Source organism: Arvicanthis niloticus, chromosome 8 (assembly GCF_011762505.2).
Source record: "Arvicanthis niloticus isolate mArvNil1 chromosome 8, mArvNil1.pat.X, whole genome shotgun sequence".
Taxonomy (NCBI): domain Eukaryota; kingdom Metazoa; phylum Chordata; class Mammalia; order Rodentia; family Muridae; genus Arvicanthis; species Arvicanthis niloticus.
The window spans coordinates 8,305,874-8,318,508 of NC_047665.1; the positions used below are offsets into that span (position 1 = coordinate 8,305,874).

Consider the following 12,635-nt stretch of genomic DNA (forward strand, 5'->3'; position numbering starts at 1 on the left):
AATTCCAGGCTTTCTCGGAGGCCTGCATCCCTTCACCCTCCAAACACTTGAGAGCCCACTGGGCACCCCAGGAGGTTTCTGGGAGGAAAGGGTTTACAGGGGTGCTCAGGCACCACCACAGGGGTGCACAGGCGCCGGCGGGCAGATAACGAGTCAGGAGAATATCTGAAATCAGAACGAAATGCTTGTCTAACCGAGTCTTTATAAACGTGGTTGGGGAGAGGAAAACACACAACAGTCCTAGGTGGTTTCAAACGTTGCTTTCTGCCGTCACTGAGAATTTTCAAAGCTTTCCATGCTCCACTGGAAACAGCTCCACTTCACAGGCTGTTCTGTCAGCCCTGCCAAGGAAACGGTCTGATGCACTTTATTACAAGTTTATCGGTGTGCTCACCCAGGCAAATATACATAATAATCTCTGCCCAAAAAGACCAGTGTGAAACAGGGCTCTGCCACTGAATACAGTGGATCGTTGAAACACAACGGGGTAAGACGGGACGTCATGCCCAGCCTGCTTCCCAATCCCAGCTCCACTGTGGTCCACGTGACATCTCCCACCCAGCCCTGCCAGTCAAATGTATGGAGCTCGCCCACCTCTCCACCACCACGGTTTGACTGTCACAGTATTTGTGCAGGAATAAAGGCTATAGGTGGTGATTTTTTTTTTTTTCACAACCTACAACTTGCTGCTGTGGAAATTCAAAGGAAGAACACAAGTAACAAATTTGTAAAAGTCTAAGGCACCATTTGAGTCTGCAGTACTGATGGCATTTCAAGTTGACACTTATCAACAGAGTGCATGGCGGGGCACACCTGGAATTCTGTTTGTTTGTTGTTTTCTGGTTTTTGAGACAGGGTTTCATTGTGTAGCTTGGCTGTCTTTGAACTTACTCTGTAGACCAGGCTGCCATCAAACTCACAGAGATCCACCTGCCTCTGTCTCCCAAGTGCTGGGACTAAAGGCATATATCACTCTGCCCAACTACACCTGTAACTCTAACACTCGAGAGGCTGAGGCAGAGACTTTGGTCCCAGCACTCGGGAGAAAGAGGCAGGTGGATCTCTGAATTCAAGGCCAGCCTAGTTTACAGAATGAGTTCCAGGATAGACAGGGCTACACAGAGAAATCCCACCTCAAAAAAAAAAAAAAAAAAAAAAAAAAACAGAGGTGGAGTAGGGGAGAGGAGGGGAGAGGAGGAGGGAGGAAGAGGGGAGAGGAGGAGGGAGGAGGAGGGAGGAGGAGGGAGGAGGGAGGACGAGGGGAGAGGAGGAGGGAGGAGGAGGGGGAGGAGGGGAGAGGAGGAAGGAGGAGGGAGGAGGAGGGAAGAGGAGGAGGGAGGAGGAGGGGAGAGGAGGAGGGAGGAGGGAGGAGGAGTGAAGAGGAGGAGGGAGGAGGAGGGGAGAGGAGGAGGGGGAAGAGGGGGAGGAGGGAGGAGGAGGGGGAGAGGAGGAGGGGGAGGAGGGGAGAGGAGGAGGGGGAGGAGGGGAAAGGAGGAGGGAGGAGGAGGGAGGAGGAGGGAGGAAGAAGGAGGAGGAGGGGAGAGGAGGAGGGGAGAGGAGGAGCGACTCAGTGGTTAAAAGCACTTGTTGCTCTTGCAGCAGAGTTGGGTTCAGTTCCTAGCATCTACATGCCAGCTCACAACTGTCTTTAACGGAAAATCAGAAGAAGAGGAGAGGGAGGAGGAAGAGGAGGACCAGCAGCAGCTGAGGCTGAGAGGAGGACAAGAGGTGAATTTTGAGCTCAAAACCAAAAACTTGGCTACATGATTCTAAGTCACTCTGCCACACAGCAGAATTCTGTCTCAGAACAACAAAACACTATGACTTTCCATTGAACGTCGGTTTTCTGAGCCAAAGAAATGGCTCAGTCAGTAAAGTATTTGCCACATAAGTGTAAGAACCTGTGTTCAATCCCCACCACTGTGCGGCATCCCAGCACTGGGGAAGGAGGGACAGGAGGATCCCTAGTGCTTGTGAGCCAGCCAGTCTACCCAAACAGGCCAGCTCCAGGCCAGGGAGAGACACCGTGACCTCTGGCCTCCACATGCATGCACTTGTGCACAAACATGTAAACACGCATGCACACATGTACATGGAGTGCGCTCCGTCTGGCCCACACTTGCTACTTGCTTCTACAATGTTTTCACTACATGTGCGCCTGCTCATACGTTTAGTACCAGTTCAAAACCAGCTAGCATTGCTCTGACATGACAATGGCTGCTGTCACCATGGCTCACTGTGGTCTCACATGCAAGTAGTCTCTGATCATAAACAGCCTATCCCTGGGCTGCAGAGTGACCATCACCAAGCTCTGACCTTCATTTTTATTAATCTGTGTTCCAGACGGCTACCCCAACAGTTCCATTTCTAGGGTTTCCTATAGAAACCTGTGACTATGCACAGGAGAGACAAAGGCTCCTGCTACAGAACTGACAACAAAGGCAAGTCCCAGAAAGAAGGTAAATGTTCATCAACAGAATACACATAACATAACAGAATACACAGTTTAACAAATAAACTGCAGCTAAGTTACCTAAATGTCTAATTGGTAGAGATAAGAACATTTTAAACACAGCTAAAGAACCTGAAGCACAGTGATTGGACAGAAAGAGCATTGAACATGCAACGCAAACCTGTTTGCAAAACCCAGAAGTAAGCTGCAGTTTCTGTGTGGACAAGGAAAGAACACATCTGCCAATCGCTGTAGACTAAAGGAGAGACTCAGCCAGTGCCTGACTGTGTCCTAAGAGCTCGGCATTAGCCATAAACCACTGTATTTTCATTACATGTATCCAATACCCAAGAGGACCCTTTGCTGGCTATGGATTCTAACCATGCACTCTAGGGTCATCACTCTGATCCCTGATTCTTATTGTTCTGTTCTTGGAAAGAAGAAAAAGGGGGAGTCCTGGTGTAGGACTGGAAGTCTACTCAGTGGTAAAGGCCCTGCCTTGAAAACACAATGCCCTGGGTTTGATTCTCAGTACTGATGTGTGTGTGTGTGTGTGTGTGTGTGTGTGTGTGTGTGTGCGCGCGCGCGCGCGCGTGCGTGTACACATGTGGGTATATGTGGAGGTGTGTGTATATGTGATGTATGTGTGTGTACATGTGTATGTGTGTACACCAGTGTGTGTGTATGTGCAGCACCAATATGTATATGTGTGTGTGTGTAGCACCTGTATGTGTTTGCAGCACCAGTGTATGTGTATAGTACCACTGTGTGTGTATGTGTGTGTATGTGTGCAGCACCAATATGTGTGTGTGGTGTATGGGTGTGTGTAGCACCACAGTGTGTGTGTGGGGGGTGAATGTGAGGGTGTGTCCGTGCACACACATACTTAGATATAAGTCCCTAACAATGTCAGAGCACACTTTCCCCATTTTTAACATAAAATTTTAGAATTTAATGAGAAGCCAGGAGTAGTGGCTTTAATCCCAGTACTTGGGAGGCAGAGTCAGAGTTCGTGATTTTGAGGCCAGCCTGGTCTACATGGTATGTTCCAAGAAAGCTAGAACTACACAATGAAAACCCGTCTCAAAAGTGAAATAAAATAATAACAAAAGTAGATCATTATAGAAAACTTAGCAAAAGGAAAGATGCTACTGTAGCTCTCTGCCCATGCTATTACAGCCTCCATTTACCTGTGGAGCCTAAGTACGCTCCGTAAGGGAACGCCTTCCTCATGGTCCCTGAAGCAGCGTGGCTCTCTTTCCTTACGTAGAAGCTGCACAATCTCACACGCAGTGGGGAAATGTTTTAGAAACTATTCCATGTATCTGGTTCACTCAGGCACAGGAAAAACATGCATAATAAAGACATCTCAAATTTATCAGTTTTTAAAATTTGTTTTCCCTTTTTTAACCTTTTATGTACATGGGTGTTTTACCTACATGCACGTCTGTGCACTATGTCTATGCAATGCCTGCAGAGGCCAGAAGAGGGCATCAGATCCCCTGGGACTCAAGTTACTGGCACTTGTAAGTCACTGTGTGGGTGCTGGGACTTGAACCCTGGGTCGTACTCTTAACACAGAACTCTCTCTCCAGCCTTAAAGCCAGGCTTCCTAAACATAAGCACCAAACTCTCTGACAACACCTGTTGGAGTGCTTCAGGGACAAACTTGAAGCATCATTGATCACTGGGGGGGAGTCATTTTAAATCTTTTTTTTTTTTCAGTGCCCAGCGAAAGCACATAGTATGATAAAGATCTCTTTATGGGAGCACTGGGAACAACTGGTCATTTCAGCTGTCAGCAGTCACCTGTGCCAAAATGACAGTTATTTCTCCATTTCTAATACTCCTCGAGCAAATATCCCACCAATTTGAACTAGAAAAGGCACTGGCCACACACTCAGGTGCAGGCAGCACACGGTGCACAGGCTCCTCTCCTTCCTGGAGCAGACTTCTCAGAGGACCAAGTGCTTGTGCCCACAGTATTTCCCGATACATGTGGACTGTGGACACGGCCCCACCCCCACCCCCCACTCTGCTCATATACTAGCCTATAAGAGAACAACTCATGGAGGACCCTGTGGAAGTGAGGAGACAGAACACAAAAGCAGCTTACGTCTGTCTGTCCTCTGTTCAGAGGACACAATGCTACCTAAGTCTTCATAATGAGACCAGCACTTCCTCCACCCTTTAGTCAGCCTGATCCCACAAGCACCCTGTGCTTGGTGTGCTGAGATGTACCCTTCTTGAAACCTTGGGGGCTAGAACCAGCCACACATCTAAGCTTAGAATAAATACAGGATAGACTCTGCTATGAGTGTGGGGAGTGGGCATGATGCAGAAATGAACTGTGATGGTTCTGACAAAAACATGAGGGTGTGGCCAGTCCGTAAACTGCAGTTCCTACTACACATCTGGCCCCGAGTTCTATCCCCACAACAATATAAAGCCAGAGCATGGCAGCTCAGGCCTATAATTCCAGCACTGGGGAAATGCTGAAACATAAGTCATCCTTAGTTACTGTCAAAAAGGAGGGGAGAAGAGAAAGGAGGGGAGACTGGACCAACACAGGTGGCGTTCCCCACTGTGTGACCAACAACAGAAAGTGCTCTGTTCCCTGGTGAGTTTTACTCCTAGAATGAGGCACACATTGTTCAGGAAATAAGTGTTTGCTTCCAGGGTAGCTGGAAGAGAATCTTGAGTCCTCTCTGTCTGGCATACAGGGGCTGATTGGGACCTCCGAAACCTCAGAAGTGTTTTTACAAGCACTAGTAAAACTTTAAGGTAGTCAAGTGTCTAACTTTCCTCAGTTTCAAAGCCTGTGAGGCTGACCCCAGTCACTGCCTGCCTGAGTCTGCTTCATTCTCTCCAGAAAGAACCTGAAGCTCTGTGGATACTTCCCATGAGGCTGCACTCACGCAGGCTGAGGACTGAGCCTCCCACGGATGCACTTAGCATAAAGGCCTGGAGTCTGTTTACACTCAATGGTTGCTTCACCACCACATTTCTCCATTTGGGGTTTTACTTTTGTTTGAAGACTGGGTTGTTCTACATTATTCTTTCTCTTCACTGCTTCAGGTTTCCCTAAAAATGCCTCCAAGTACCCTCTGACCCAGGAGATGCCCCATACACAGACATGGGTATTTAAATTGTAAATGCAAAGTCCTCATGATCCTAGAATTAATTTAAAAACCAACAAAAACTTGAAATTAAGAAAATGGCTACATTAATATAAGATTTTAATAAAGTGACTGATCCAGTCTTATATTGATAAATGATGACAAGTTAAGAGACATGGGGATAGAGACGGCTCAGCAGAGGAAGGTACTTGCCACCAAGCCCGAGGACCTCAGATCCCTAGGACCCGAGATGGAAGGAGTAACTGACTGCCACAGTTCCTCTGGCCCCCACACTTACACTATGGCATGTGTGCAGGGATTCAAGCACTCAGTTGCACATATGTGTGTGTGCACACAAACAATAAAATCTAATAAAAATTAGGCATGCTCAGTCTCAACTGGAGTTTTCTCTCAGAATGTTGAGCATTTCTTTAAACAATAAACATTTTGTATTTGTCTAAATACAAAAGAAATGTATTTTTTTACACTAATGGATTTAAGAAAAATCTGCTCAGAAATCTGACGACAAGGAAACTAAAGGCCACTGTAATGCAGCCAGTGGTTGCACTATTTCATTCAAGTAAAACCTTTGCATTTTAGATGTGAAACTAGGCCTTACTTTATTAAAAAAGCTTAAAAAATTAAAGTTAAATAGTTTTGGGGGGTGCAATGGCTTTCTTTTGCCACTTGTAATTTTATGAGTTAGTTATAAATGAGCCCGGCTACGTCAAAACAAATGGGAAACGGTTTAGGTTATAATACAGTATTTTAGAGCCTGGCAATAAATTCCTTTAATGGTATTCTAAATGTACACATATATATTTAAAGTAATTAAAATTTCTCAAGCTCTCAGACACCATTCAAGCATTTCGGATTTCATCGCCTTCCAACTCCATCTGTCCCTCCCGCCAGCACCTCAGTACCAGCTTCCCAGGCACCGTTCTCACTAAACCAAGTCAAAGACCGAATCACATTCTGAGCCTAACTCAGCCCCCAAAGGATCCCATGCAGGACACAAATTGCCAAGTAAATCGACGTCTCTAGAACCAGTAGGTTAGTGGGCGATGTGCAGGGAAATGCGAACAGGCCCGCTGAGCCCACATCACAGGCAGGGAAAGTTCCTTGTGTCTCTGCTGCCATTTTGTGGTAAGAAAAGGACTTTCTGACAACGAAAAGCCAGGAGAGCCTGAGCAAGGGGGGGATGCTGGCCTCACTTCCGGCCAGGACAGACCGAGCAAAGGGGATGCTGGCCTCACTTCCGGCCCGAAGCTCAGGGCCACTGTGAGCGAACTGGAAACACACGCTCCAACAGCACTCCAAAAGGGGCTGAAAGGCCGTGTTTCAGAGGCATGGAGAGGACAGGAAGGCAGGCCAAGAACCAAACCCTCACTCCTCATCCACAATGCTAACATTTCCTCATGTAGAAACAGAATCGCCAACTGACAATTCTTGGAAACAGTAATTGTGTTCTGGGTCCCAGCTGGATAATTTTGTTCTACACCAAAACTACGTCCATTCACATTCCCCAAATCTCCAAACTGCTTCGTCCCACTGTCAGGACGCAGCTTCCTTCCAAACCCAATAAATGAAAGGCAGAAACCGGCAGAAGAAAGAGGATTAAATAACATACGTAAGATTGCTTGCCGTTTTATGAAAGACAAATGACTTGCACTCACATCCCACTGATAAATAGGGAGGCTGCCAGCGGCTCTCAGACAGATGTAACATTTTAACAAATGTGATTGTTTGTGAACGAAATAATTCTGATCAAAAACTTAATTGCAGTCAAAGTGAGCCCTGGGCTGTGTCACTGTAATCCGTTCTGACAGGAAGCAATGAGTGGAGATCCTACTGTGAGCGGGCACAAGTGAAAGGTCAGCGCTGGCCTGGAACTTCAAAACCGTTAGCGTGTAAAACAGTGTGCATTAGAGCCCGGACCGGCTACTCACTGGATTAGCGGATGTCCGCTGTGCGGGTCTCACGTGCTTTTTGGCAGGTAATAGTTAATTGGTAAGTAGGCAACCAAGCTATTGTAACTTCCTTCTTTCCCTCTTCCTCGAATTTACCATAGAAACAATTCTTTACAGCTCTACAATATTGCAGTACACTCCATCTGTAGTCTCAGGAAAACAAAGTAACGTTTCTTAAATAAAATTCATCTTTAATGATTTACTAAACACTGGCGGTATTCAACAAATAAACATGTGGATAAAATGAATGAAAAAATTCTTATATAGCATATATACAGTATGTATATATGTGTGTGTGTGTGTGTGTGTGTGTACATGTATTTGTTTAGCCAACTATGACAGCCAATTTTTTTCTAAGTAAGGATTTCATTAGAGAAAATATATACTTTGCTCATATGCAATAATCCTAAAAGCCAATTATATGACAGAATTTTGCATGGCTTAAAACAAAATTCTAAATAAAAATGCAGTTAATACCACAGTTTTCATTTCCAACATGGAATGTTATTTATGGGAGAACCAAGCTAAATATTACCTTATAAGTCAATGCATGCACAAATGCTTTCTGACTATCCAGCACTGTAAGCTGGTCTATTTAACTTTAAATTATAGTCATTTTCCAACATCTAAACTACTTAAGGTAATATAGCATTAACTCATGGTAAAGGCAGTTACTGGGCGTCGCAATGATTATTTTAAAATTTATCCCATTTCTGTGTTGTGTAGAAATACGGGTCCACTTTAAAAAATAATCAATTCTTCTGAAGCTTTATTTCTGTTCTTAAAACCAGCCTTCTAAAGACATATCTCAGGCCACTGGACAGATGTAGTTCCTGGGCACTTGGTGTGGCTGGGGAGGTATGTCTTCAGTGACTCTGGAGTTCCTAACCCCAGCAAAACATCAAATGGAATCTTGGAAACAGAATCACATATTTGTTTCCAACTGCAACAGACAACTAAGAAGATGGGAACTGGACAGGGAGACAAGCCGTGGGTCTCCCTTACTTCTGCTTTCAGTATAAACTGTGAAATCTTCAGTGGATTTGGAAATGCCAGAGTCTGCTCCCAACCGACTGTTCCTGCAAGCCAGTGATGCCCACAGTTACCACTCACTGCTCTGGGGTCTCTCAAGCATCTCCCAGGCTCCCAGTGGTTGCCCCTCAAGGTCAGTGACCGAGAGTCCACAGAGAGAAAGGAGCCCAGAGAAGAAGCGGGCCAAAAGGACAAAGCAAGGCTGTCTCATATCTACCCATTTTCTCCACCAGTAACCACGTGGAAAAACAACCTACAGCACCCAAGGAAATCATCTTATTCTGGGGACAAAAAGAGATGCCATAGCCGGGCAGTGATGGTGCACGTTATTTAATCCCAGCACTTGGGAGGCAGAGGCAGGCAGATTTCTGAGCTCGAGGCCAGCCTGGTCTATAGAGTGAGTTCCAGGACAGCCAAGGCTATCCAAAGAAGCCCTGTCTGGAAAAGCCAGAGAGAGAGAGACCATAACTCCCCAGAAAAATGTCTCTGCCACGGTTCCAATTGGCCACTGATGGTATTTTCTGTTAAGTGATTATTTCTACCTGACAATACACTAAATTATCATTTCACCCATGGTAATTATGGAGAAAGGACAAATTATCATTTCTCCTGATAATTCACATAATAATTTAATTCTTATTACATTCACTCAGTATGCATGCACTCACACATGTGTATGCCTAAGCTATAACTCAGGTAGAGATCACTGGACAAGTTATGAGAATTGGTTCTCTCTTCTACCGTGTGGATACCAGAGATTAAACTCAGACCCACAGGTACATGTTCACCTCTCTACCCACTGAGCCATCCCACCGACCCTCAGCATAGTCATTTTTGAATGCTGTTTCACTTCCTTGGTGAAACTAAGGCTCAAAAACACTTCCTTCTAGGGTTAGGGATGTAGCTCTATGGTGGAGCACCTGCCTGTCACATGCAGGACCCGAATTCAATGGCCAGTAACAAAACAAAACAAACAAAAACAGCAACAACAAAATACCTTAAAATCTGGGGCTGGAAAGATAGCTCAGCAGTTACTGCTCTTTCAGGGGCCTGAGTTCAGTTCCCAGAACGCTGATAGAGTGGCTCACCCACCCATAACCAACTCCAGCCCCGAGGGCAACCTGCACACAGGTGTCGCATACTTATGTAGACACACACGTGTAAAAATTTTGTTTTCTAGGCAGGGCTTCTCTGTGTAGCCCTGGCTGTACTGGAACTCACTACTATAGACCAGGCTGGCCTCCAACTCACAGAGATCCACCTGCCTAAGTGCTGGAATTTAAGGAGTGTACCACCAACGCCTGGCTAATAAAACAAATCTTTAGAAACAAGAACAACAAACTCTTCACTCTAGAAAGCTTATGACCCGAGCTGCGTGGCTGCACATGCCTGTAATCCTGGCACTTCGCAGGCTGAGGCAGGATGATCATGAGTACTAGGCCAGCCTGAGACACATAGTGAATGTGTGGCCAGCTAGCACCTAGTGAGAAGTTGTCTCCTGGAGGGAAGAAGAAAGGGAAAAAAGGAGGAATTTAAGAGGAATCAACAGATGGTGGGGGGCACACCTGTCAGTATTTGGGGGGCAGGGTTAGGAAGTTCCAGGCCAGCTAGGAATGCATCAGCCTACACCAGTGATGTGGTTTCAAAGTCATCTCAGAAAACTGGGGTGTCTGCTTTCACCCCATTCCTTCCTAAACTGCTAATACATAGAAAAACCTGTTTCAAAAATAAATAAAATAATGGTCTGGAGAGGTGGCTCAGGGGTTAAGAGCACTGCTCACTTCAGGGAAGAGCCAGGCTCTTTTCCCAGCACCCATATGGCAGCTCTAATTCCAGACCCAGGGGATCCGTCGCCCACTTATGGTGTCCTCAGCACTCACTAGACACACACGGTGCATAGACATATACACAGACAAAACAGCCATACACATGAAATAAATAAATTTTAATAATAAATACTTTTAGGAAGGTCAACCCAGGCAGGAAGTACTTCCATGCTCACTGTAATCAAAGCAAGTGTGTACACCCGGGGTCACGACCCAGTACTAAAGAGCTGCACACACCCAACCTCAGGGCCGATGCTAACACTAATCCTGTCTCACTCAGAAGGCAAGACTGCCAACTCCTAATCAAGAAAAAGACTTCTGTTTCTTTCTTAATTGGTTCGTGTTTTGCCTACGTATTTTAAACTATAAAATGTCCACAAGGTTTATTTCAATGTTTAATTGAGTTTTGTGCTATGAACTAATTTTTTTGCAAATGCAAACATGTTCCTGGTTTCATGTTAAGGAATCATCAGAAACGGGAAGAAAATAAAAAAATCATCATTCACATCTGATTTGCAGGAACAGGTTTTCTGTAACTTATAAATAATTTTGATTTATGGACAATCATTATTGTATTCATAAATGCTGGAAAGTGGAACAACTTGATACAATAGCACCCCCAAATAATTTTATAACTGCAGGTGTGTAAAGGAGGACATGTGGAAGAGGCCCAAAGGACAATGGGTAACAGGGCAGTTTAGGAAGGAACGGGGTGAGGGCAGACACCCCAGTTTTCTGAGATGTCTTTGAAACCACACCACTGGTGTAGGCTGATGCAGTGGAGTGATCCGGTTACATTTAAATAAGCCAACACAGTTCGCTTCATAATTTACAACAATCCAATCCCACTGCCCGTTCTTTGGAGGTTAAACACTACTGACATGAGCTACACCTGAATCCAATCAGCGCAGAGACGTGGAGAAGAGTCACACGAAAGGACTAAATTTGTCACAAATGGGTCGGTTTCCGATCTTAATGTAGCCAGGTTGCTTCGCCCTAACCTCCACTGAGCAAATCAACTTAATGGGCACTGGGGGTGCCGTAAAACTTAACAATGGACTGATTTTTAACTTTTAAAATATAGTTATGAAGCAAAACATTGCATAGCTTCTACGATACTGGAAATCAAATTAAATCTAGATGCTTTTTAGCAGTCCTGACAGATATAATCCTAGTTACCATGTAAATTTATGGTAAGCCGCTCTGATATTAGCCACAGGTGCTACTTTTAATATATGAGCCGCATCTGGCTGGGAATAGGATTTCTCAGAGGACTGAAAATGACCTCGATATCAGACAATGGAGGGGAGCAAGGCCACTGTGGCATATAAAAAGCTGAAGATGTGGTCCACGGCGGCTAAATATCTCACATAAAACCTGTTTTACCTCTGTCGTTCAGGTTAAAAGATACTAGGCTTTCAATACTTAGGAGGCATAGATATATTTCAACAAAATAGCCAAGATTCAGAGTGTAAGACAGTTCTGCGGACTACATATAATTCTGATTTTCCAGACTTTGATCAGTGTTGGAAAAAATGATGTACTGAGACTTGAAAATAAATTTCTTTCAGGATTCCCAAGCATGCAATATGATCAGACACCACTGAGCATACCAAAGCAAGATGTCACAGTTACCGTGTCTGTGGGTCCTGAGCTGCAGCCAGTTGCCAGTGCCTGGGCAGCAATTCTGATGCCCTCTGTAAAGGCCACAGACGTCACTATCCCACCCAAGGAAACCACTGTTTCTTAAAAGTCACTACACGTGATCATCGTTCCAAGTTTAGGAACACATACACCACGCAGAGCCTAACAGAAAGGGAAAGCTGTGAGCCCTCCACCTACTTGACTCAAAACTAAAACCGCGGCTGAGCGGGGAACACAGAACCGGCTGCTTTTAAGAAACCCTTTCCCAACCACTCCAAAGTCATCATTCGCCAGAGAACTGACACGTGTGGAAATGTGGCAGAGGATTTACAAATATTTAATTTCCCACGAAATAACTCTTCCCGAATTAAACAAGCCCTCTTTATCTGGGGGTAAGAAAAAAAAATCTCAGAAAGAGAAAGCTTTCTGTGAAAATATCCCATGGACCCTTGTGCTAAGCTGAGCAACCAGTAGCTAGAAAGCCCTACAGCCTACAGCACGACATGTTCCTTCTGGGCTTCTCAAGTAACTCAAAGGGCGTGATTTTTTTTTTTTTTTAAGCTCTAACAGATCAATCCTATCTGGGTGATGA

The 12,635-nt window shown here is 45.1% G+C and overlaps 1 protein-coding gene across 7 annotated transcripts in view; it reads right to left on the bottom strand.

The window, feature by feature from the left end:
- The window catches only part of Pcbd2 (pterin-4 alpha-carbinolamine dehydratase 2), a 49,327-nt gene that overhangs the window by 14,148 nt on the left and 22,544 nt on the right, over nucleotides 1–12,635 (bottom strand). The gene's annotated exons all lie outside the window — the stretch shown is intronic.